Source organism: Scyliorhinus torazame, chromosome 8 (assembly GCF_047496885.1).
Source record: "Scyliorhinus torazame isolate Kashiwa2021f chromosome 8, sScyTor2.1, whole genome shotgun sequence".
Lineage (NCBI taxonomy): Eukaryota > Metazoa > Chordata > Chondrichthyes > Carcharhiniformes > Scyliorhinidae > Scyliorhinus > Scyliorhinus torazame.
In genome coordinates, this window is record NC_092714.1 from 115,859,831 (window position 1) to 115,886,296 (window position 26,466).

At 49.6% G+C, this 26,466-nt stretch overlaps 2 long non-coding RNA genes across 2 annotated transcripts in view; one reads left to right on the top strand and one right to left on the bottom strand.

The window, feature by feature from the left end:
* Window positions 1–1,029: 1,029 nt before the first annotated feature.
* On the bottom strand, window positions 1,030–24,853 carry LOC140428061 (uncharacterized). The gene is made up of 5 exons (XR_011948688.1): window positions 24,778–24,853; window positions 9,709–9,789; window positions 8,459–8,566; window positions 7,348–8,349; window positions 1,030–1,234 (listed from the first exon to the last, which is right to left on the bottom strand). It is a non-coding gene; the product is annotated as an uncharacterized lncRNA (long non-coding RNA).
* Window positions 3,285–26,466, top strand: part of LOC140428063 (uncharacterized) — a 205,832-nt gene continuing 182,650 nt past the window's right edge. The window contains exon 1 of the long non-coding RNA XR_011948689.1: window positions 3,285–3,364. This is a non-coding gene — a long non-coding RNA (uncharacterized lncRNA). The remainder of the gene's footprint in view (window positions 3,365–26,466) is intronic.

Consider the following 26,466-nt stretch of genomic DNA (forward strand, 5'->3'; position numbering starts at 1 on the left):
ACTTCCTTCTCATAAAGACTATTCATACCATTTGGGGTTAGTTAGCTCAGTTGGCTGGAAGACCTTTGTGATGCAGACGACACCAACAATTTTCGTACCTGCTGAGGTTACTCATGAAGGCCCCGACTCCTCAACCTTGCCCCTCACTGAGGTGTGGTGACCCTCTGGTTAAATCATCACCAGCCAGCTTTTCCCCTCAAAGGGGAAAGCAGCCTATGGTCCTCTGGTATGAGAAAGGGGAGTGACTCAAGAAGCGTTGCTGCTTCTATGTTTCCTTTCTTCATCTTCCCTCCCATGGTGCATGTGCACCTGCTGGCCAAAAGCTGGAGGACACTTGGCTGCATTTCACTGAGACCCTGTGGTGCAGCTTCACTCAGTTCGGTGGAAGGTGGCAGGCACAGCATACAATCCATTGGCCTGGGCCAGCATGCCCTTGACCACCTGCCGCATTTGATGTTCTATGCAGGTGTCCACTCTTTCCACAGACATGGATATCAGAGCACGTGCCTGAGACATCATGACACTCATGCAATAGCTGGACTCCTCTAATATCTCTCCAAGGCGTCTGTCCCTGGGAACACTGACAGAAAGGTTGATATTTCCCATTTCTACCTCACATTTTCTCATTTTCACAGATAACCCCCGAGATTCGGCAAATGTGTACAGCTGAGTAGATCTTTCAGAGTCTTGTGCCCTCCAATGGGGTCTTTCCACTGTCATCCATATTTCCCAGCATAAACACCCACTCTCGAGATGTGTGTCTCACCATGTGATAACCTAGCTATCCCTGTTCTAGTACCCACCGAACTGAGTGTACTTGCGCTGATGGAGGACGCCAGGAACAATGTGAGAGGGCATCCTAAGAGTACTCACTCTCCTTTGAGTGTTCCTCAGGTTCTCCTCACAGCCGCTCCTCCATCACCAATGAAAGAGCTGTGGGAAATCAAAGACATGAGTAAGCGCTGACACTGGGAGAGGATTCAAACTCAACATATTCCATATCATGACATTTCAAGTAATGGTGATCTCAATTCAACAGGAGTTACTGCCAACCAGTAGTGTGATATCTAATGCTGTCATCAGCACGTGGGCCGCTGCCACCTCTTCCTTGTCAATGCATAATGTGTATGCCACCCTGCTGATTGCCAAGCACTCTCTTCCAATGTAGTCGGAGTGCCAATGGCTGCAGATCCTTCTCCAGTTACATCTCTTTCTTGTGTTGTGCACTCTCCTCCTGTAATGAGAGAAGGCAGAGAATTAGGAGTGCGAGAGGTGGAAAATGTGTTGAGGATGGAATGAGAACATTTGAGGAGGGTAACTGTGTGGAATGGAAACAAGATGGTAATAGGGTGAGGGCAGGTGTGAGTGTTGGCTGTTGAGGTGGGGAGTTGAGGAGGTGTATAGAAAGAAGCGAGTGTGTGAAACAACATGCTGTGTGAATAGAGGAGTGATGGATGCGAGGGAATTCAGACAGTGATGGACATCACCTGAAAGTTATTTAATACTCATGTTGCTGGACCTAATAAGGTCACTAAATCTATTGCGGCACTGGATCCAGTTCCTGAGCACTCCTGCTACTCATGGTTTTTGCTATCTCTAGCCATGGCTGCTCTGTTTGGGTGGCTGGCCTCATCCTCCCATCTACATCTACTCTCACTGCTCCCAGCAAGACGTCCAGGGAAGAATTAGAGGACTGGTCAGGGCAGGGGCTGGTGGGGATGGCGCGCAGACTTTCCAAACATCTTACTTCCATATCCTTGTCTTGATGCCCTTCACAAACAACGGTCGCGATTTAACAAATGGGAATAAAGTCCCAAAGCGAGCGCGTTTGGACACGTGTTTCCCGGCGCTCGCAGTGCCGAGAAGCACCCCACTATTTAACGCACCTCTGGCTACACAGGGGGCCTCAGCAAGGAACGTACGGCAGAGGTCACACAGCCCCGTTTTCTACACTGAGGAACTCCGCTCGCCGAATCTCCTCCGTGTAGCGAGAGATCGGGACACCATTCTTATATGGCATCCCGATCTCTGGAGACCCTGACGAACCCTGACCAACCCCCACCCCAAAAAAAAACTTACTATGAGGGGGTCCTCAGGCCCCCTGCACCCTCCTCAACACCCACATTTGGCACCCTGGCCCAAGGGCCGCTGCATGAAAAATGCAAGCTTGGCAGCACCAACCTGGCAGTACCCCATGAGCTGACAGTGACACCCAGGCACCTTGGCAGTGCCAGGCTGACAACCAGGTGGCAACAGCAGTCCAGGGTGCCACTCTGCCCAGAGGACAAACACCTGGGGGCCTCCGATCCCCTCGGAGACCCCCACAGGTGCTGTTCCATTTGGTCTCCTTTTGTGGAGACCAGTACTGAACGGCACTTGCCCGAAGTCTCTGAGGCAGAGGGGATCGATCCCAACTCCTGAAGTGTCTCAGGAAAATGCATATTAAAGTGAGACTAGCTGTCTCGCTCTAATGTGCAGATATGCCAAAAGATGATCCCACCCACAATGGGCGGAATTCACAGCACAGCATCTCGTGAGATCTAATGCGATCTTGCGAGGCGTTGGGAGCTGGGTAGATCCTGGGAACAAGTTCTCCCGGCTTCTATTGGCTATGTTGTGCCACAGCTAACTGTTTTTCAGATGCAAATTGGCCATTCGATTATGCCCAAGGGTTTCCTGCAGCTATTTTGAACCCTGACGGAGTATCCTTAAATGGAGGGCCTTTGTTGACAGAGTGTGAGTCACGTCTGCACTTTGTAGTTGGTTGAGAAACCCGGAAGTGGAATACTGTTATATTCCGCATGGGTCTTACAGGGTAGGGATGATTAACTACCCCCATTATCTTGCAGAATACGAGCTCCCCCAATAAGGCGGCGGGGGACTGGTAACAATCTCTGGTTATGTATAAATAGAGTCAGCCAGTAAGGCACTGACTAGAGAAGACCCAGAAGGGAACTACTGGAGCTGTATATAATAGTAATTATAAAATAAAGTAAGTTTTTGTTCTGACCTACTCAGTGTGGACTCTTCGTTGCTCATTATAAAAAATACTAATGCTGTGTCTAAGTAAAAGAGCCGTGCAAAAGTGTCTAAGTAAAAGAGCCGTGCAAAATCCCACTGAGAGAACAAATGAACTCTTGATCCCGTTACTGGTTTCCATACTGTGTGCGGGTCTGTTAATATAAAACTCTGCCCTTTGAGTGGAGTGCCCTCTCAGGCAAAGTTATGTTTCATGAAGCATTGTCAGTTTTTAGTATTATTATGTAAGCATTAAAGCAACATATTTATTTCCCTGGATATGTTGCCCCTTACCACAATGCCCTAGAATAAAAATCAAATGGAGAAAAAAGGAAGATAATTACAGGTAGGTGCCTGTCAATCAAACTTTTTCCATATTTCAGTTCATTACTCGAATGAGCAGTGAAGCTTTGTCCAAGAAACCTGATGTTCTATTTTTAGCTGGTGGAGCTGGGAAAGAAGGAAAGCTGACAATCTCTCCCTCGGCGATAATGAACTGTGCTGCTTCTTGTAAGGTCATTGGAAACAACTTAGAAAGTGTAAGTGCTGGAGCTGAAGATTTTCCCTCCACTTGCTCTTACATTTACAGCTGGATATGAAGACCAAAGAACCAAAGCCTGTGATGTGTTGGGTACTCTGCTACATAGACAAACCAACACGGTTGCGAATGGTACAACTCAGTTTTATTACTAACATTTATTTACAGTGGTAAACTGGTTACTGAGGTTCGATCATAACCCTAGAATGTGGACCTATTCCTAACACTATCTTGTAGTGGCACTCAGCACATGGTGGATGTCTGAGTGGCTTGCTATGAGCTCTGTGCCCTGAGCTGTCTCCTGCTGGAATGCTCAGGAAGTGTCGTGTTCCCTGTTTTGTAGTGTGTATGCTCTTGCCTGTGATTGGCTGTGGTGTTGTGTGTGTGTTGATTGGTCCGTTGATCTGTCCATCAGTATGTATGTGCTGTGATGTTTACCTGAATATCATGACATCCCCCCTTTTGTACAAGAACATGTGCCTATGTGGTTATAAATAGAGATGTGTACTGAGTGCAGCTGAATGTGTGTGTGTGTAATATCTGCAGCATGTACATGGGGCTAAATTATATACAAGGAGCGATGTCGGGTGCGACATAACAACGAGGTTGTACCATAAACAAAGAACGGGGAAATGTTGAACGACAAAAACGAACTCCTGTAACGACAGGGAAGAACAGAAACATATTAACACAGTGGTATTATGAGTTCAATGTACAAACAGGCTCATAAGTCCAATCTAGTAGGTGGGCGACGAATTCGGGTTGACCGCCTCAAGGGTGGGTCTGGATCCACCGGCTGAGGAATGGGCCTGGCCACGGGCGATGACGGAAGGGGCATGGTGGCAGGAAGCTCCACGAAGTCGATATCAGAAACAACAGGAGGGCGCGGTGTCGGTGTAAGTTCCCGTAGCGAGCGTGGAAGTAGGCGAAGAGCCTGGCAATTGCGCCTACGAATGGAGCAATCAAGCATGCGAACCAGGAACGAGCGGGGAGCCACGCGTCGGAGAACTTCGGCAGGTGCTGACCAGCCACCTTCTGGAAGGTGGATGCGGACGTCGTCTCCAGGCGCCAGGGCGGGAAGATCAGTTGTCCGTGTGTCATATGCCATCTTCTGGCGAACGCGCTGCTGTTGCATTCTGTGTAGTACAGGAGCATGGTTGGTTGTGGGTACTAGAATGGATGGCACAGTGGTCCTGAGGGCGCGACCCATCAACAGCTGGGCTGGTGAGAGACCTGTGGCTAGTGGGGCCGAGCGATAGGCCATCAGGGCTAGGCAGAAATCTGATCCGGCAGCAGCAGCCTTGCAGAGGAGCCACTTGACGATGTGAACGCCCTTTTCCGCCTTTCCATTGGACTGGGGATGCAGAGGGCTGGACGTCACGTGTGTGAAGCCATACGAAGCAGCAAAGGATGACCATTCCTGGCTGGCAAAACAGGGCCCACTGTCCGACATGACAGTAATCGGAATGCCGTGGCGAGCGAAGGTGTCTTTGCAGGCCCTTATGACAGCGGACGATGTTAAATCGTGCAGGCGTATGACCTCTGGATAGGTGGAAAAGTAATCAATGATGATTACATAGTCCCTGCCAAGCGCGTGAAAAAGGTCCACACCCACCTTCGCCCAGGGGGACGTCACCAGCTCATGGGGCAGAAGCGTCTCAGGAGGTTGCGCCGGTTGAAACCTTTGGCAGGTGGGGCAGTTGAGCACCATATTGGCAATGTCATCACTGATGCCCGGCCAGTATACCACCTCTCTGGCCCTCCGTCTGTACTTCTCGACCCCCAGATGGCCTTCGTGTAGTTGGTCGAGGACCAGCTTGTGCATGCTGTGCGGAATCACAATCCGGTCCAGCTTTAGAAGGACACCATCAATGACGGCCAAGTCGTCTCGGACATTGTAGAACTGCAGGCACTGTCCTCTGAGCCACCCACCTGTCATGTGGCGCATCACCCGTTGTAGAAGGGGGTCAGCCGCAGTTTCCCGGCGAATACGGGCCAGACTGGGGTCGTCAGCTGGCAGATTTGCCAATGTGAAGGCCACCTGCGCTTCGACCTGACAGACGAACCCCTCTGAATCGGGCGGTGTGCTCACTGCTCTGGATAGTGTTGCGGTCATTGATGGGAACCGGATGTCTCCAGCCAGGACCCACCAGCCGTTGCAAGTGAACACTGTCGCTCCGGGTGATGAATTGATAATATCTGATGCATTGGGTGCTCTGGATCCGTGGAACATATACAGGCCACCAACACTTAAAATAGTGCAACACTATTTTATTAAGTTAGAAACTGTTGAACATACTTTCACTGTGGGTTAACACGATGTTAGATTAAACTAAAGACCTATGCCTGTCCGAACTAGTCTATGCACTCAGCACATGGTGACGATCTGTGCTGTAAGCTGTAAGCTCTGTCCTTGTAGGAGGCTGTATCCCGAATGAGCGGAAACTCTGATGCCCCCTGTCTTTATAGTGCGTGTGCTCTAACTGGTGATTGGCTGCGGTGTTGTGTGTGTTGATTGGTATTGCTGTGTGTCCATCAGTGTGTGTGTATCTGCACCATGATATACTGGTGTATATTATGACAATATCTGGACAGAAGAAGTATAATATTTTGAAAGGCCATAATTCTCCATCCCAAACAAGGATTTTCACATGTCATCATCATTAAAAATCATTGGGCTAATCTTCCTTTGACCATATGCCGGGAAACCAATGCAATTTGGGTCAGGAAGGAGAAAATATGGTAGATTATGCTGATGCATTGTTTCTTAGTTCCTTTTAAAAGGCTGGCTACCCTGGTGACCCTAAAGGTCAGCCCAAGTTCAGGAAAGCATGATTCAAAGTATACGTGGCAACTGAAGAGAAAGGGCAGGTGCTAGAATGTTATGTTGGATGTATATTTAACGTGAAGGATCACCTTTTTATTTTGTGTTCCCTCTTATGGGTATCCCTTTCTCTACTTTTGCCTCTTAAGCAACAAAGGAAGCTAGAGCTTAGTGGGAATTTGGTGACAGAGTTATGCCGTCTCTCAGAGCCAAGGCCTATTATATAATGTGGCAGTTGCCGTCAATCCCACTGTGACTGATGAGTTTCTTCGATCACTGTGGGATCCTTGCACACATGAAGAGAGTGTAGGAGGCTTATAATTCCCTTGGATCAAAGGTAGCATTGGCAGAGGCTAGGGAGCAGGTCAGCCACCTACATATTTAACAAATGAATGATTCATGTTGTACAAGAAAGAGATAGTAAAGAAGAAAAGATTGTAAAATGGGGCGGAGGCATGAATAGAAATAGAAATTAAAATAAGCCTGACATGAAAAACATATCTGTAAATGGGTCTGAGAAGCACATAATTTAAATGACTTGGAATTTCTTGTGGAAGTGAAGCCACCTATTCACCATTAGTCATAGTCTGTATTTTCAATGTTGAACAGATGATGTGACAGCAGACTTAACTAATATTTTTTATAAATGGTGTTGTCATGGTTACAGTTCAACTACATAAATGAACATTAAGCCTTGTGCACATTGCAAACTAATAACATATTGTAGAACATCGGAGCACAAATTTATCATAGCTGATAGCAGCCAGCTGAGCAGGTTTCAAAATGAGTTTAGCCCAAGCTTAATTTGAAATGAAGTGTCTGATACCAGTTTATTCCTGGCGTCACCATTACCAGCACTCATGGTCTTGAGGAAGGCTTTTGGCTTGCAACTGAGGTGTCTGTTTGTGGGTATTGCTATTTATGGACTCTCTTCATTTTGTAAGCATGAACATTGATGAAATCTTACCAGTCAGTCCCATGCTCAACACAATCTACATTCGCAATGTGTAAATGTTACAGTTTACTTCCTCACTGCTTTCTTATGCCTATAAGACCAGAAATATATTGAAAATATCTGTGAATTCAGAGATTCAAAAATCCTGCACAGCTTATAAATAAGTATAACAATTTATTTTCTGCCAAGCTAGGTTATTAATACGCCACAAAAGAATATTTAAAAAATACAGTAACATCTACATCCGGACTGATTTTTGTCAACCATTTCTAAATTATGTAAAGTGTTTCAATGTATTACAGAAAGAAAGAAAGAATATTTTGGGCTGGATTCTCCCGCCCCGCCCACCACAAGAGCGCCATGGGCGAACCGCGTAAATTGGAGAACTCCATTGAGCGCGGGCGTGATTCTCCAGTTGCCGGGCGGACGCGGCCGGAGAATCACGCCCATCATTTTTCATGACTTCAAGATGTTCCAAAGTGCCATCTAACCAATGAAGGTATTCTTTTGAAATGTAGTCACTGGTGTATTGTCGGAAACATGCATTCAATTAGCACATTTCCAACAATACAGTAATGAGCTAATTAACCAGACACTTGTTTGTGATGTTGGTTCAGGAATAAATATTGGTTGGAAAGCTGGGGAAACATCCTTGCCCTTCTTTGAATAATGCCATGGGATATTTCACATGAAAAAGCAGATGTGATCTTGGTTTAATGTCTCACCTGGCAGTGTAGACCTGCACAGTAGAATACTGCACTTGAGTATCAATCTAGGTTGTGTGCTCACATATAGGGAGTGGAGCTTGGATATATAATGCTCTGATTCAGAGATAACAGTGCGACCACTGGGCCCATAACTGAACGGCTCCTTGAGAAATGTAAAACTGTCTTCGGTTTGTCAGTTTTCTATTATTTGCTGAGTGTGGCCCCAGGAGCAGCATGATGACATCAACATGAACCAATTCTTTCACGGGACTATTTTTGGCAGCAATGAGATACACCAGGTGGATTGCTAAAGAAGTGTAAAAAGTAGCTCAGTAATCTAGAAAGCATATCAGCTTAAATAAGTAGGTTATCAAAAAACTTATAAAACAAGAGATACACTCAAAAACCATACTCACATCCACCACACAATCCAAATGCTAGTAATCTTAACCACACGATTTCATCCTTTCTCACTGATGTCCTTTAGCAAAAAATAGATCCATCATTTCTTCACGCTTTCTATCCTTGAACAAAGTTTAAAAATGCAGTGCCATACTTTATTAGTGTTGATCAGTTATAAACACAATATTACAAGATTACAGTGTGGTATCACTTTTGAATAGCTTATGAACCTTATCAAAAATACTAATAAGTGACACAGTTCAGCCCAACTGTTATTTACGCAGAGGTATCAATCTGGACATTTGTACTGACTTCTGTCTCTAAATAAACCTGACCTGAAATATCAACCTTCAGCAACAGACTTCACTATTTATTACGTAACAGGTCAATGCTAAAAAGATAAACTGTGGTAAGAGCCAGTTAAAAAAAAAAGGAATATTTAAATAGTATTAAAATGGCAATCCATGCTTGAATGTGTGTTAGTCACCAGCACGATGAAAGGTCTTTATCTCCCAGCTATTTTCAGTAATTTGCTGAAGGGTTGTAGCGCTCAACGACTGACAAGAGAAATGTTACTGACAAAATTCAGGCATTTGCTATCAATATCGAATACTGTGTAAGAGGCAGCAGAGCTATCATTGGAAAAGCTGTTCTGTAACTTGGATCACAGGGAAATGACTGACAGGAAAAGCTTTGTCATTGCATTAAGCAAACATAACAATATCAAGCAGTTTAATAGTGAGGTAATATACTAACTGCAGGATGTGTTCAGGGCACTGATGTTTCTCTGCACCGTGCAGTATCAAAACATATCCCTGCTCATTATCCACATGGTCATTTCAATTCAGGCGAGGTGCAAAAAGCAACTCGAGCCAGTCATCATTTAGAAACTGGGACTGCCGTGAGTGACAATGTTCTCCTCATACTTTAAGGAACCGGTTAAGGAAAAGATGGAAATAATTGCAGGGCTACCTATGCAGACAATGTGTAACTTCACTTTCAATACTGTCCTGAAGAAAGACCCAGAAAATGTAATTCTGCAGCATTTACCGATACAGAAATTAATTGTTAAGAGTGAAGAGGGAATAAATTGAATGGCTCACAGTTTTCTCAGATCAAATATGACAGCACAGTCACTTGCTTGACACATACACAGTGTATTCTCTATATGTGCCATCCCTCCCACTTTGTGCTCACACTTACACCACCCACACACTTATTCTTCCACTGCCTGCATGTAAATTATCATTCTCATGATAATTACCTGGGTATAATGATTCACACAGGCAGATGACGCACAAAACCCTTTATCATCATGGTAATTGTAGTTCATTGGATTTGCAATCTGGAAGAAGAGCAAACAAATGAGGGTGACCAAAATGCATTTGCCAAAGTGTGCCAGAAACGGCAATATAGATGATTTGTGGACTGCATTTATTTCATTAAAATGTCTTTTTCATGAGTTTAAATGTCGGGTAAGCTATGTCGCATTGTGCACCTCCCACTTGCTTGATTGAAATTGGTATCATGCATATCTGCACTTTCCTGTCAAAGCACTTTTGTCTCAAACAGCACACTGCTGATATTTGCACTCATTCAAGATGAACTATTCATAAATTCTGGCTTCTAATATCAGTGGGAGATTGAGGGAGGGGAGGAGGAAGAGGGGAGGTTACTATTGGCAACTACTACAGAGTTTGCCTTCCATTTTAGTTTCCTTTATATGTTGTGCTTTCAAAATTCCTTCAATAAATACTCAACGACAAGTGTGTCAAATACAATTCCTTCAGTAGCATGACAAGCACTACAAGTACATGAGGAGGAATAAATCAAAGGAAAACGTTTTTGCACTGTTACATTTTGGAAATTATGTAAAGCTGAAACTGTAATGTCTTTACCTGGGGAGAGACAATTTAACGTGGCAATCCACCTACACTGCACATCTTTTTGTCTTGTGGGGGTGAGACCCACGCAGAAACAGGGGAGAATGTGTAAACTCCACATGGACAGTGACCCAGAGCCGGGATCAAACCCAGGTCCTCGATGCCGTGAGGCAGATGTGCTAACCACTGCGCCACCGTGCTGCACCATCCCAGTTATTAGTGATATCCCTGTGAGAATATGTAATGGTGCTGACTGCTGCTCACATTCAGTGTTCTACTGCATAAAATATATTGAGGATGTTTCACTTAACTATTTTTAGTGTCTATTTAGTGTCATGTGACATGGTAAATGCATTGCAGAATGTTCTAAACCATATACTCTGAACCTTTAGCACATTCTGTGTATTTTTAAAGCTGTATTATATTATTTCATAAAATAGAACCAGATATGAATGTGATTTTTGAAATTCGGAAATTTGCCCATAAACGTTCTCGATATCGCAAAGGGGCTCATCTTAAAATGTGTTTTGCATGTGAAAAAGTCAAAAGATGTGTTTATAGAATTTTAGAAAGCCAATTGCTAAGGTGTTACATTTGCAATCAAATTTTTTCCTCTCCTTGCCTCTATTACATGGAATTTACAGTACGGAGCCAAGCCATTTGGCCCCAATGGTCAATGTTCTTCACAGGCTCCTCCCATTTTACTTCAGCTAACTCTACCTCCGCTTTTCATTTCTGAATTAACTTCCCCTTAAATGTATCAATGCTGTTCACTTAATTCCATGAGGTAGCATTTTGCATGTTTTAAGCACACTCTGGATAGAGAGGTTTCTCCTGAATTCCTCATTGGATTTGTCAGTGATCATCTTGTAATTTTGACTCCTATTTTTTGGGATGCATTCATTTATGATTCTGATCTATGGGGCGTGAATCCCGCCCCCGCCGGCTGCTGAATTCTCGGCGTCGGGAATTTGGCGGGGGCAGGAATCGTGCCGCACTGATCTGCGGCTGCTAGCAGCGGCCTCCGTGGTGGTTCCCCGGCCCGCGATGGGCCGAGTGGCCGTTCATTTCCGGCGGGCCCCGCCGGTGTATGTTACGACAGGTACTTACTGGCGGGACCTGCTGGCTCCGCGGCGGCCTCCGGGGTCCTCGGCGGGGGTGCGGGGGATCTGGCCCCGGCCTAGCCCCTGAAGGTGCGGAGGATTCCGCACCTTCGGGGCGGCCTGAATCCTGAATGGTTCACGCCACTCCTTCGCCCGGAGTTGCCCGCCCTGCCGGTTTCCGAAGAATCCCGCCCATGATGTCTCACATCTGTTGTTTACTCTTACTTTCTGTCCTTCAGTGTTTCCCAGTTTTCTAGGACTGCAATATCTGGCGGGGAATGTTATTTTTTTCTAAATATTTTATTCAGACATTTGTATAAACAAACAACAAACAGAACAGATAAGTGCAGAAGTAAAATTGTACAACATAATAAATAAACAATACCTACTCCCCCCCCCCCCCGGCCTTATCCCCTCCTCCCATCCTGCCTGCCCCCTGTTTAATCCCTTTAATCCCCGCCCCCTCTGCTGACACCTCAATCCTCCTCAAAGAGGTCTTCCACCTTCAAGCAAACCCATCGACCGAACCCCTCAAGACGAACTTGACCTTTCCAACCTCAGGAATTCTGCCAGGTCACTCACCCACACTCCCGCTTTTGACAGCTCTGAGTCCCACCACCCAAGCAAAGTCTGTCTCTGGGTTATCAGGGAGGCAAATGCCAAGACATCGGCCTCTCTCACCCCTGGACTCCCGGGTCTTCTGACACCCTGAATATTGCTACCTCTGGACTTGGGGGTCACCTTACCTTCACTCCCAACAACTCAGATATTACATCCGCAAACCCCTGCCAGAACCCCATCAGGTTTGACATGCCCAAAACATGTGGACATGATTCATGGGCCTCCTCACGCACCACCCACACCTGTCCTCTGCTCTCTCAAAGAACCTACTCATCCTTGCCACCAGCTCCTCCTCCCACTTCCATTTAATGTCTCCCCTCGGGGCCCTCTCCCAATCCATCAGTCCCTTGTAAACCTCAACACCTTCCCCTCCCCTACCCCCTCCCTCGACAACACCTTGTTCTGCAGCCCCAAGGGTGGCAACCCAGGAAAAGAAGGCACCTCCCTCCTCACAAAGTCCCGGACATGTAAGTACCGAAAACCATTCCCCCTTGGCAGCTCGTATTCCTTCTCCACATTCTCTAATTTCACAAAGCTGCCCCCTACGAACAGGTCCCCGAATAGCTCGATCCCTGCCTGCCGCCACTCCCAAACCCTTACGCCATCCCTCCCCCTGTGCAAACCTATGATTATCACAGATCGGTGCCCACACTGAAGCACCTCCAGTCTCAAACGCTGCCTCCACTGCCCCCATACCCTCAAGGCCAACACCACCACTGAGCTCACTAAGTATCTGGCTAGTGAGAGCGGCAGAGGCGCTGTTAGCAATATCCTTCAGCTCGTTCCCGTACAAGAAGCTGCCTCCATCCACCCCATACCGACCCCACCCCACTACCCATTTCCTGACCATGACGATATTAGCCGCCCAGTAATAATTCATTATGTTCGGCAGAACCAACCCCACACCCACTCCTCGCCACTGCTCAAAAAAAAAAACTCTTCACCCGTGGGGTCTTCCCCGCTGTTATGGGCCAAGGTTTAGAGAACCCCAAAGTGTATCATGGAGTTCACCTGACCCACAACTTTTAATAGATTGTGGTAAGGGGAGCACACGGCCCACTCTACAGGTGTGGTACAGCAGAAATGGAAAAGTATTTTTTTAAGAAAAACACTGTTTATTCTGTGAATTCAAGTTAACCTTTTTAAAACAAACAGTGAACAACTTAGCAACCATTAATTCAAATACAACCCCCAAAGAATACAACACTAAGTAATCCATAAGCTGTCCTTTTAACATCCAGAGGACTTTTTAAAAAAAATCTTTAAACAGAAGCACATCAGGTTAAAGTCACTACTGAAAACATTTATAATTCTGAATTCACCAAATGATCAAGAGATAGTCTTTTCATGGCAGAGAGATCAACAGTACTGCTGCTCTGTCTGGCTTCAGCTACCACACTGAAACAAAACTAAAACACACCCTGCAGCAAACAGCCTCAAAAGAAAGTAGAAAATTGACAGACTGCCCAGCTCCACCCACACTCTGACATCACTGCAGTAATATGAGCAGCCAAACATTTCTTAAAGGTACTCTCACTACAGATATTTATATACACACGCATTTATAAACACCCATTTCTTAAAGGTACTCTCACATGACACCCGCCCATACAAACCCCAAGTTCAATGCGTTAATCTTCTTAAAGAATGACTTCAGGACAAAGATCAGGAGGTTTTGAAATATAAATAGGAGCCTTGGCAGCACCGTCATCTTTACTGCCTGCACGTGTCCCACCAACACCAGTGGCAGCCCGTCCTACCTCTTAAAGTCCCCCTTCATCTGCTCCACCTGGCGAGTCAAGTTTAACTTAAGTAATTGTGCCCAAACCCGCGTCACCTGGATGCCCAAGTATCTGAAGCTTGCCCCCACCATCTTAAATGGTAGCTCTCCCAAACTCTTCTTCTGGCCTCTGGTCTCAATCAGGAACACTTCGCTCTTTCCCAAGTTCAACTTGTCCTGGAGAGCCGACCAAACTCCTCCAAAATCCTCATAACGCTGCCAATGCCCCCCAATGGGTCTGAAATATAGATAACAGCAGGTCGTCCGCATACAACGAGACCCTGTGCTCAACACCATCCCCCCTGCCCCACATTATCCCTTTCCAATCTTTCAATGTTCTAAGTGCCATAGCTAATGGCTCTATAGCCAAGGCAAAAAAGTAACAGGGAGAGCGGGCAACCCTGCCGTGTCGCAATATATCCCAAACTCACCTGGTTCGCCCGCACACTTGGCAACAGTGCCTTGTACATCAACTGGGTCTGGTCCATAATCCCCTGCCCAAACCCAAACCAGCCCAGCACCTCCCACAGTTATTCCCACTCCACCCAGTCGAAAACCTTCTCCGCATCCCTCGCCACTGCCACTTCCACTTCCTGCTCCTCCGGGGGCATCAGAATGACGTTAAGCAGCCTCCTCACATTTGCAGACAACTGTCTCTCTTTCACAAACCCCATTTGGTCCTCACCTATCACCCCCGGGACTCAGTCCTCAATTCGCAAAGCCAACACCTTCGCCAACAACTTAGCATCCACATTAAGCAACAATATCGGCCGGTACGATCCACACTGCTCCGGATCCTTACCTTTCACAGTTTCAGGGAGATGGATGCCTGCGACAGTGTAAGGGGGAGTTCCCTCCCTCTCCCTAGCCTCATTGTATGCACTCAACAGCAACGGCCCCAGGCCCCCCCCAAACATTTTAATAAACTTCACCAGGAACCCATCCAGGCCCGGGGCCTTCCTTGCCTGCATCACCCCCATACTCTCCACCACCTCCCTCAGCCCAAAAGCAGCCCCCAAACCTTACACCTAAACTCCTGGGAAATTCCAACCCATCCAGGAACCATCACACTTCCTCCCCAACCACCCCTCCCGGCCAGGGGTTCCGACTCACACAACCTCCTGTAAAATTCCTGACACACCCCATTCACCCGACCAGGTCCAGCACCATCCGTCATGTCCCGTCCTTCACTCTAGCAACCTTCCTCACCGCCTCCTGTTTCGTTAGCTGGTGGGTCAGCATCCCACTCGCCTTCTCCACTCGCCTTCTTCCCATACTCGTATATTGGCCCCCCGGCCCTCCTCAACTACCCTACCACCTTCCCCGTGGACCCCAATCCAAACTCCATCTAGAGCCTCTGCTTCTCTCTCAACAACCCTGCCTCTGGGGCCTTCGAGTACCGCCTGTCCACCGTCAAAATCTCTTCCACCAGCCTTGCCACCTCTGCCCATTCCGCCTTCTCCCTTTGTGCCCAAATCGAAGTAAACACCCCCGGACCACCGCCTTGAGTACCTCCCACAGTGTGGCCGCCGTGACCTCCCCCATGTCGTTCGGCTTCATGTATTCCCCGAATGGCGGCACTCACCCACTCACCACCTCCTCATCTGCCAGCAGCCTCATATCCAGCCTCCATGACCAACCTGTGTGAGTCCAGGTCAGGAATCTTTACCAGCACCCACCTCATAAACGCCACATCCTCCCAATTTGGGGCACAAACATTTACTAGGACCACCGGCATCCCCTCCAGCTTCCCACTAACCATCACAAATCCCCCCCCCGCCCCGCTGAATCTGCCTCAATGTTCCCCACCTCGAACGCTATCCGCTTATTCACCAGTACTGCCCCCCCCACCCCCCCGTCTTCATGCCCAGACCCGAGTGAAGCACTTGCCCCATCCATCCTTTCCTCAACCTTGTCTGATCCTCGAACTTTAAATGCTTCTCCTGCAGAAAAGCCATATCCGCCTTCAGTCTCCTCAGGTACATGAAAACATGTGACCGTTTGACCAGCCCATTCAGCCCCCTTACGTTTCACGTAACCAGCCTGGTTGGGGGGGGGGGGGGGGGGGGGGGGGAGAGGCTCCCTGCCCCCCCTCCCCTCCCCTACCAATCAATCATATTCCTTTTTGGACCAGCCCCCAGCCATTGTCACGTGTCACTCCAAGTCCACCCTCGGATGTCCCCCGCTCATCGCTCCCTTTCGAACTGTGCCACACCAACCACCCCCTTGTCAGCAATCCTTCGCCTCCCTCCACCAAACAATACAACAACCCCATCCCCCTCCCATGTACCAACCACCTGACCAACCCCCCACTGTGCTCCTGTTAACTAGCCCACCAGCTAGCACGGCAGCCCCCACCCAAGGCCTCCAAACCTCCTACCCCCCCCCCCCCCCCCCGATTCCCCTCCCCCCGCAATCCACATTCCCCACAAGAAACAAAGAAACAGAAAAAGGTGCACTCACCCTTGCTGCTCCCCAAGCACCCAGCCACCAAACCCAACAAAAGGCTGAAAGGAGAAAAAGCTCTCCAAAAACAACCAACAGAAAACACCTCCTCACACCTCCTCAAAAGTTCAATGTCCTCCTCCTGCCCATCAATTGTCCCTCAAAAACTCCGTCACCTCCTCTGGCATACCAAAATAGTACTCTCGATTCTGGAAAGTCACCCAGAGGCAGGCCGGTTACAGAACTCCAAACTTCATCCCCTCCTTGAAGATGGCAACCTTGACCCGATTATACCCGGTCCTCCTCTTCGCCAGCTCTGCACCCAGGTCTTGGTACACCTGCAGCTCGTTCCCTTCCCATGTCTATCTTCTGGTCTGCCCCGCCCACCGAAGAATCTTCTCCTTCTCCAAGAAGCGGTGCAACCGCACCTCCATCGCCCTCGGCGACTCGCCCACCTGTGGCCTTCTCATCAGCACCATGTGCGCTCGGTCGACCTCCAGGGGCTGGTCAAAGGCCCCATCCCCAATCAGCTTTTCCAGCATTTTGGCCACATAAGTGCCGGCCTCCACTCCTTTGATGCCTTCGGGCATCCCCACGATCCGCACATATTGCCGTCTGGAGCGGTTCTTCAGATCCCCCTTCTTCTCCTTCAGCCTCTTTTGGGTCTACCGCATTACCCCCACCTTGGCCAGCAATGAGACCAACTGCTCCTCATGCTTCCCCATCGCCATCTCCACTTTCTGGATCACCTGACCCTGGGACTCCAGCCTCTGCTCCACTCGGTCAGTAGCTGCTTTGAGCAGCCCCACTACCTTGACCAGGTCCACCAGGTCTCCCCTTCTCTGTTGGCTGACCTTCTCATTTCAGAAGTCCGGCAGCTGTTCTGTTGACCAATGGGTGGGCAGAACTGCCCTTTGCCCTCCACGATTTTGACCTGTGGCGCAAAAAGACTCTCCTTTTCTAGCAGTTCCCTTCTGCTCGACCCACTTCTAGTTCCTGGATCCATCCACCAGCCACACCAGAGGAGGTACACCTTCTCCTGGCACTCTGACACCTCTTTCCATCCAAAATGCCACTCCTCAGATGGGGAAAGGACCGAAAAATTAAACCTTGAGTGGGAGCTACCAAATATGCAGCCATTCACTCCATGGCTGCCACTGGAAGTCCCTGAGGGTGAATGTTAGGCATGGGTGAGGGTATTGCTGCCCTCCCACACCACTTGGTAGAAATGTTGGCTAGCAGTTCACTGATGCACGATCAATGACCACTAAAGTGAGGTTGTAGTCCAACTGAAGGCTTTAATAAGCTAGACGTTTCCCCCAGCAGCTCAGGTACAGAATGAAGGCTGCTGGGGCGGCACGGGCTCTTATACCCTGCCTAGCAGGGCGGAGCTACCATACATCCTAACCAATAGAAAGCATACAGTTTCCACCAATGGCGCTCCAGTCTATCAGGGACTGTAATACCTCTAATACCACATTCACCAACTTAAAAAGGACTGCCTGACAGGGCTAATACACTAGGGAAAGTCTTAATAAGCTGAGAGTGGGACTTCCAACACTGGGGGTCAGGAAGTCCCACTCTCGAGAGTGTCAATCAGCAGTGCCAGAGCATTGTAGTGGCCACTGCTAGGGTGCTAAGGGAGTCCTGAGAAGGAAGATCATGGAAGTTGACCTTAAGTCAAGGGTTTTTGGTGTGGTCTGGGGCCCGAATGATGGAAGAGGTTAGGGGGTCAGATTTGAGGGAAATATCGGGTTACTAGGTGAAGTGAGAGTGACTGCCCTTGACATCAAGGCAGCATCTGACTGGGTATGGTATCAAGGAGCCCGCGCAAAACTGGAGTCGATGGGAATCAGGAAGCAAACCATCCGCTGGTTAGAGTCATACCTGGCACAAAGGAGATGGTTGTGGTAGTTGGACGTCAATCATCTTAGCTCCAGGACATCACTGCAGGAGTTCCTCAGGGTTATGTCCTAGGTTCAACCATCTCAGCTTCTTCATCAATATCCTTCCCTCCATCATAATGGGCAGCACGGTAGCATTGTGGATAGCACGATTGCTTCACAGCTCCAGGGTCCCAGGTTCCATTCCGGCTTGGGTCACTGTCTGTGCGGAGTCTGCACATCCTCCCCGTGTGTGCGTGGGTTTCCTCCGGGTGCTCCGGTTTCCTCCCACAGTCCAAAGATGTGCAGGTTAGGTGGATTGGCCATGATAAATTGCCCTTAGTGTCCAAAATTGCCCTTAGCGTTGGGTGGGGTTACTGGGTTATGGAAATAGGGTGGAGGTGTTGACCTTGGGTAGGGTGCTCTTTCCAAGAGCCGGTGCCGACTCGATGGGCCGAATGGCCTCCTTCTGCACTGTAAATTCTATGATAATCTATGATAAGGTCAGCAGTGGGTATGTTTGCTGATGACTACACAATGTTCAGCATCATTCGGGGCTCCTCAGATACTGAAGCAGCCCATGTTCAAATGATGCAGAACCTGGGCAATATCTAGGCTTGGGCTGGGAAGTGACATGTAACTTCACACCACACAAGTGCCAGGCAATGACCATCTCTAACAAGAGAGGATCTAACCATTGCCGCTTGACATTCAATGGCATTACCATTGCTGAATCCCCCACTAATAACATCCGTTGGGGGATTACCATTGATCAGAAACTGAACTGGACTAGCCATATAAATAATGTGGTTACCAGAGCAGATCAAATGCTGGTATTCCTACCATAAGTAACTCACCTCCTGACCCCCCAAAACCTGTCCACCACCTACAAGGCACAAGTCAGGAGTGTAATGAAATACACCCCACTTTCTTGGATGAGTGCAGCTTCAATAACAGTTAAAAAGCTGGACACCATCCAGGACAAAGCAACCGGCTTGATTGCTTCCCCTTGCACAAACATTCAATCCCTCCACCACCGAAGAACTATGGCAGCAGTGTGTACCATCTTCAAGATGTACTGCAGGAACATACCAAGATTCCTTAGACAGCACCTTAGAAACCAATGACCACAACCATCCAGAAGGACAAGAGCAGCAGATACTGGGTACACCACCACCTAATAATATAATAATAATAATCGCTTATTGTCACAAGTAGCCTTCAAATGAAGTTACTGTGAAAAGCCCCTAGTCGCAACATTCCGGTGCCTGTTCGGGGAGGCCAGTACAGGAATTGAAACCGCGCTGCATTACAAGCCACTGTGCTAAACCAGCCCCTAGAGGTTCACCTCCAAGTCACTCACCACCCTGACTTGGAAATAAATCGCTGTTCCTTCACTATCGATGGGTCAAAACCGTCCCCTCTTTAACAGGACTGTGGGTGTACCTACACCTCAGGGACTGCAGCTGTTCAAGAAGGTAGTGCACCACCACCTTCTGAAGGGCAACTAGGGATGGGCAATAAATGCTGGTCTAGCCAGTGACACCCATATCCCCTAATGAATAAAGAAAATATGGGACAAAATACAGTTCCGTCCACACAGGGATGGAAGAAAGCATATGACCCACACCCAGCGTCAGCTCCGTGCTGGATAAAGTTGGGTGCATTAGCAAGCATGGATACAGTACACCTCGCTGTATCCTTCACTGTATATTTGTAAATAGTTGTCAGAGCCCATAAAGGTTTACTGTTAACCTAAGTAGGCCTACAAAGACTTCTACAGATATACTGAACTGTAGCCAATACCCTACTGCAACAATGGGCATGATTTACCGGCCTCGTCGTGCCTGACTTGGTGATGCAACAAGGCTATTTAATCTTGCGAGAGGCGTCTCGTGTGATTTACGACGCATGAAACGTCTGCCGAGATTCAACAGAATCTTGCAAGACGTTGTGATCTGGATCTCATTCTTGATGGTCGAGCCTAATGACTCATTGAAATATATTTGAATCGGATTGTCCCAGTGCCAGGGAACCAATGGCCATGCCTGGGAGACCTAACCAGGCCGCTGTTAAACATAAAACAAACAGGGACTAGTCATAATGGCACCCTGGGGCGATTCCCAGGCCATTGGCGGCCTCTGGGTGGTCAGGCATTGGGCAAGGTGGCACCCTGAAACTCCTGCTGGCACCTGGGCACCTTGGCACTGTGAGCCTGGGACCTTGACACTACCACTTGGTAATCCTGGCAGTGCAACCCTGGCACTGCCCTAGTGGTGCTGCTGGTAGTCCAGGCGGTCAGGCACCGGAGACAGCGGCAGCAGTAGTGTCTGCAGATGCTCAAAGCGGGGGCCCATGTGCCGGACCCCACCCCACACCCTGGGAACCCAACCGCCCATCAGGCCAGGATGGGATCCAGAGGGGGAGTCCCCCGACAGCCCAGGCTGAATAGGCTTTGCTGGTCATTCGTCCAGATGATGGGAAGCAAGGTAGCACAGTGGTTAGCAAAGTTGCTTCACAGCTCCAGTGTCCCAGGTTCAATTCGGGCTTGGGTCACTGTCTGTGCGGAGTCTGCACATTCTCCCCAAGTCTGCATGAGTTTCCTCCGGGTGCTCTGGTTTCCTCCCACAGTCCAATGATGTGCAGGTTAGGTGGATTGGCCATGATAAATTGCCCTTAGTGTCCAAAAAAAAGGTTAGCTAGGGTTACTGGGTTACGGGGATAGGGTGAAGGTGTGGGCTTGGGTAGGGTGCTCTTTCCAAGAGTCGGTGCAGACTCGATGGGCCGAATGGCCTCCTTCTGCACTGTAAATTTCATGATTCTGTGATGGTCAGTGTAGGTAGACTATCATCAGGTCTTAGTGAGGCCACACCTGGAGTATAGTGTTCAGTTTTGGTCTCCTTACCTGAGAAAGGACGTACTGGCGCTGGATGGTGTGCAGAGGAGATTCACTAGGTTAATCCCAGAGTTGAGGGGGTTGGATTACGAGGAAGGGTAGAGTAGACTGGGACTGCACTTGTTGCAATTTAGAAGGATGCGGGAGGATCTTAATGAAACATATAAAATTATGAAGGGAATAGGTAGGATAGATGCAGGTAGGTTGCTTCCACTGGCGGTTGAAAGCAGAACTAGGGAGCATAGCCTCAAAATAAGGGGAAGTAGATTTAGGAGGAACTTCTTCACCCAAAGGGTTGTGAATCTATGGAATTCCCTGCCCAGTGAAGCAGTTGAGGCTCCTTCATTAAATATTTTCAAGATAAAGATAGTTTTTTGAAGAATAAAGGAATAAAGGGCTATGGTGTTCGGATGGGAAAGTGGAGCTGAGTCCACAAAAAAATCAGCTATGATCTCATTCAATGGCGGAGCAGGCTCAAAGGGCCAGATGGCCTACTCCTGCTCTATGTTCTTATCATCTACATATAATACAATATAATACGTATTAATAATATGTATTATAAACTGTATGTTTTACTGTTGTAGTTCTAGCATCGGACCAGCAGGTGGTGTAAGTATGCAGGCACATGACCCGACATACCATGGGCTGGATTCGCCATTATTGGGACTCTGTCCCCATGCCAGCGCCAAAATGGTAGGGTTTTACTCCTGAAAATCCTGGATTAAAGGGTTACGAATTCCCAGCCCTGCAGGGGGCGGGCAGGGACCCAGAGTAAATCACGCCGCTTTTGCTGCAGATATGAGCCCCCGCACTTCCGGGTCAGAAGCCATGCGAGACAACGGCGGCAGACTCCAGCAGCCATGCCGTGTTCCATGGCGGACCCAGACCGCGGAGCCAGACCCAAGAAAGAGACCCCCCGATCGGCCGTGCGCCCGAGCCTCAAGCCCTGCACAAGCACTCCCTGACTGCCTGTAAGGCCCCCCTTGGCCTCCTATCTGCCCACCACCGAATATCCTGACCGGCTGGAGCACATTAGTTCCATGCCGTCAGGATTTCGGCCAGTCGGGGGCGGAGAATTGCTGAGTGGGCCTCTGGCAATGGTCCCAGGCAGCGCGGTATACTCCCTGAGTACGTCGCTCTTCGGGGCCCGCAGAATTGGTGACCCGGCGCCGGTCCCGATTTTGTGCGGGAACATCGATTCTCCGCCCCGCGCCTGCTGCGATTGGTGCAAAGAATTCAGCCCTCATGTTCCAGAACAAGGTGTTAGTAAGGAGTTAATAGAAGTTGCATATTCGAGTGGCTCTGTAGTATCTTAGCGTAAGTTAGTGTAAGATCATTATTTCCAACTGTATTAATCATAGACATAATAGTAATCCTTCAGTGTAGTGTTAGTAATCAATAATTTTGTTGTAAAACAAAGTCTAATGTTCTTTGTTAACACTACCACATCAAGATTCAACATGAGCCTAATCAAAGAACATTACAGTCAACACGTGCCACAGGAGGCTCCACCTCAAGAAAGTCCTGAGTGGTTCTTCCATCTGCAGGGGGCTGGCAGGGCTCCGGAGTGCTTCTCGCAGCTCTGGCTGTGGATTTGGGGCACCGCACTTCCGGTCAGGAGTCCGCGCATGCGCACGGCGGCTGCCTGCAGCGGCGTCCCCGTGCGACATGATGGACTCGGACTGCGGAACTGCACCAAAAATGTAGGTGTGTGGTTGCCAGATGAAGATCATATACGTGTGTGCCCGCTCCCCGGTGAGTGAGCATGATAGATACATCCTGGGGCAATCGCTCAACCCCGGCCTCTTTGAGGAGCACCCCAGTATGGGCGGCTGGGACTTGGGGGATAAGGGGTACCCGCTGAGGACCTGGCTAATGATGTCAGTATGGAGGCTGGAGACCGAGGCGGAGACCCGGTACAAGGAGGGATATGTGGCCCCCCCAGGCTGTCATTGAGTGGTGCATCGGACTCCTCAAGATACGGTTCCCCCAGGGGGTTGCCCGCTTTGTGGTGGTCTGCTGTGTCCTCCACAGCCTCACACAGTAGCGGGGGCGACAAGCTCGAGGTTGGTGATGAGCAACATGTGACCACCTCCGAGGAGGATGAGGACGAGGAGGACAAGGATGATAAGGTGGCACCAGAGCAGTAGCGGTTAGAGACGAGGCTGGGGAGGAATCTGAGGACCAATCGGAGGCTGCTGGATAGGCGGGAGCAGCGAGGGTCCGGCAAGTCCACTTCACATAGGATGTGGCCTGGTCCGTCACCTCCACTCCCATTTCTCACCCTCCCAGGGTCTGTGTCACCACGCCAGGGTGCTGGGACTGTGTCGGTACCGTCAGTGGGTCACTGTCGAGGGCAGGAGGGTGATGATAACCTGCAGAGATGAGCACCAGTGCTCCTCAATCTATGCTATAGTCTGACCCCTGCCTGTCTCCTGAAGTTGCCGCTACCCTCCCACCCCCTCCCTACACATCCCCGCCCCGTCTCTTCAGTGATCCTCGATGTGCTTTGCCTTCCTAACTCTACCGCTACGTCTGGTTGTGTCTCAGGATACACATCAGAGGTGGAGGCAGCCAGCTGCTACCTCGTCCCGTAGTCTTCGATGCTCCTGGCGGGTGTCCCCTGGGGACTCACTTGTCCCCTGGGCTCACTTGTCGTGCCGCCTTGCCCCGTGTGCTGGCTGCGAGATGCGGCCTCATCAGAGGGGTGGAATCCGGGGTAGCTGATGGCCACGTCGCCACTCCCTGGGAAGGGTGCGGGTTGTCACCCAGCACTCCTTCCTCCCAGTCGGTGCCCATAGGGCCCCGGGGTTCACCTTTGGACAGAAAGGCAGCTGTTTCGAGCCCGGGCTGTCCCTCCCTGCATCATCTGGCTCTGCCAGCCCTGGCGGTTCCCCAATGTCTGCACCATGGTGTCACGCCCTCGCCAAAGTTATTCAGTGATTCGGCCATGCTCTGCAGAGCCTCAGCAATGCCCACCTGCGGCTGGGACAAGCTCCGCAGCACCTCGGCCATTCCCATCTGAGAGTGGGACATGTCCCACAGAACCTCAACAAGGTCAGCCTGGTACTGGGTGACATCCTCCAGCGAGTCGGACATTCTTTCAAGACCCTCAACAATGGCCATTAGCGTCTGGGCGGCGCCTTCACTAATGGTGCCGCGTCATGCACTAGGCTCTCCACTGAGGTTGCAATGTTGGCCTCGGTGCCACGGGTTGGCGGCGACATCTGCTGCGCCCATAGCCTCTGGGACTCCTCTAAGTGGCTATGGATCTGCTCGAGTGTCGCTGACATCTCCCTCTGAATGTCCCTGCTGCACCCTAATGGCTCCATCAGCTCGGGGATGACCTCTTCCACAGGCTCAGCATCAGGCTGGGACCCAGCTAGGTCCTGGGATCCATCAAACCTCTCGCCTGGGGGTTCCTGCCTCCACCTGATGTGCATCAGTAGCTGTGTGGTATTCACCAGATTGTGCCCCAAAATCCTGACCACTAACATTTCCCACCGAGGTGTGTGTATCTGCGCTGGTGGACGGCGGGGATGATAGCTGTGCCGCGACTATTATGATGGCATTCTTGGAATTCTCCTCCGAGGTGGCCTCCTGGGAGGCTGGAGAGGGTGCCTCCCGGGAAGGGCCGGCACTGTATGCTGGATAACCTGTGGGAGAATGGACATGTGGTCAGTGGGAGGGATGGGTCAGTCAGTCAGGCAATAACAACTCACCTTTGACAGGTTCTTCGGGTGGGACCCAGTGGTTCCTCATCTCTGCGACGTCTGCCAGACCCCGTGTTGGTGACCACTCTGTCCTCAACCACATCATTCACCTTCAGGCCCACTCCTCGAAGGAGGTGAGGATTCTTATGTCTAGCACACCACCGCCAGTCTGGGCCCTCTCCTGGCGATTGTGGGAGCGTTTCCTGAGGATACACAGAGAGGGTATCATTAGCCAGAGAAGTGATTTGCAGAGGTTGGGGGGGGGGGGTTAGTGGGAAGGGTTTGGGAGGGTTGAAGGGGGAAGGGGATTGGAGGGAGGGTTGGGGGTAGCCTGGAGAATTGGGGGGTTGTTGCTCACGTGGGGGTGGAAAGGTCTCGGGCGGGGGGGTGTTGTTGGTGGGCATTGGTCTCTACTCACTCGTACCCCTGATGAAGGTTGTTGACCTTTTTCCTGCACTGGAGGCCAGTCCTCCTGGTCACACTCTGGCCCTTACAGCCGCCACCACCTCATCCCAGGCAGCACTGGCTGCCTTGTGGCTGACCCTCCGGGACCCTCGCGTGAACAGGACATCCCTCCAGGCCTCTACTGCACCTAGCAGCCTCCCCAGGTCTACATCCCCGAATCTTGGGGCTGGTGTCCTCGGTGCCATTTTTGCGAGCTGGCTGGGGTTGGCTGAGCAAGTGCAGCTGAAGAGCTGCTCAACCTTGTTAGCGGGGCTGGCGAGCGCGGTGCCGGAAAATCGTCTGGCAAGTCTTCATTTGCGTGAGAAGCCGGTGGGGCCTCGTTAAGTGGATCAATTAACGTCGAATAGCGTTTCCGACCTCGCTGGGCCGAGCGCCAGGAAACCCGCAGCAGTTACCGCTCGGTACCACACTGAGAAATCTTTCAGGATGATCACGCCCTCTATTTGTCAGGGGGATGGGAAAACGAGCTGTAGTCCAGACGCCAGTGTTGAGAGTAGTGAGGTACTGAGGAGGGTATCAAGGTCGCAGGAGTGTACCGGCAGACAGGAAGGCGGGTTGAAGTGTGTCTACTTCAATGCAAGGAGCATCCGGAATAAGGTAGGTGAATGTGGAGCGTCGATTGGTACCTGGGACTACGATGTTTTGGGCATTACGGAGACATGGTTAGATCAGGGACAGGAATGGTTGCTGGAAGTTCTGGGGTATAGATGTTTCAGTAAGAGTAGGGAAGGTGGTAAAAGAGGTGGAGGAGTAGCATTGTTAATCAAGAATAGTTTAACGGCTGCAGAAAGGCAGTTTAAAGGGGATCTACCTACTGAGGTAATATGGGCCAAAGTTAGAAATAGGAAAGGAACGGTCACATTGTTAGGAGTTTTCTATAGACCCCCAAACAGTAATAGAGATGTGGAGGAAGAAATTGCAAAACAGATTATGGATAGGTGTGGAGGTCTCAGGGTAGTTGTCATGGGTGACTTTAACTTTCCAAATATTGATTGGAACCTCTATAGGTCGAACAGTTCGGATGGGGCAGTTTTTGTACGGTGTGTGCAGGTGGGTTTCCTGACACAATATGTGGATAGGCCGACGAGGTGGGGCCTCATTGGGTTTGGTACTGGATAATGAACCGGGCCAAGCGTTAGATTTGTTTGTGGGAGAGCACTTTGGAGATAGTGACCACAATTCGGTGTCTTTCACTATTGCAATGGAGAGGGATAGGGCGATATGGCAGGACAA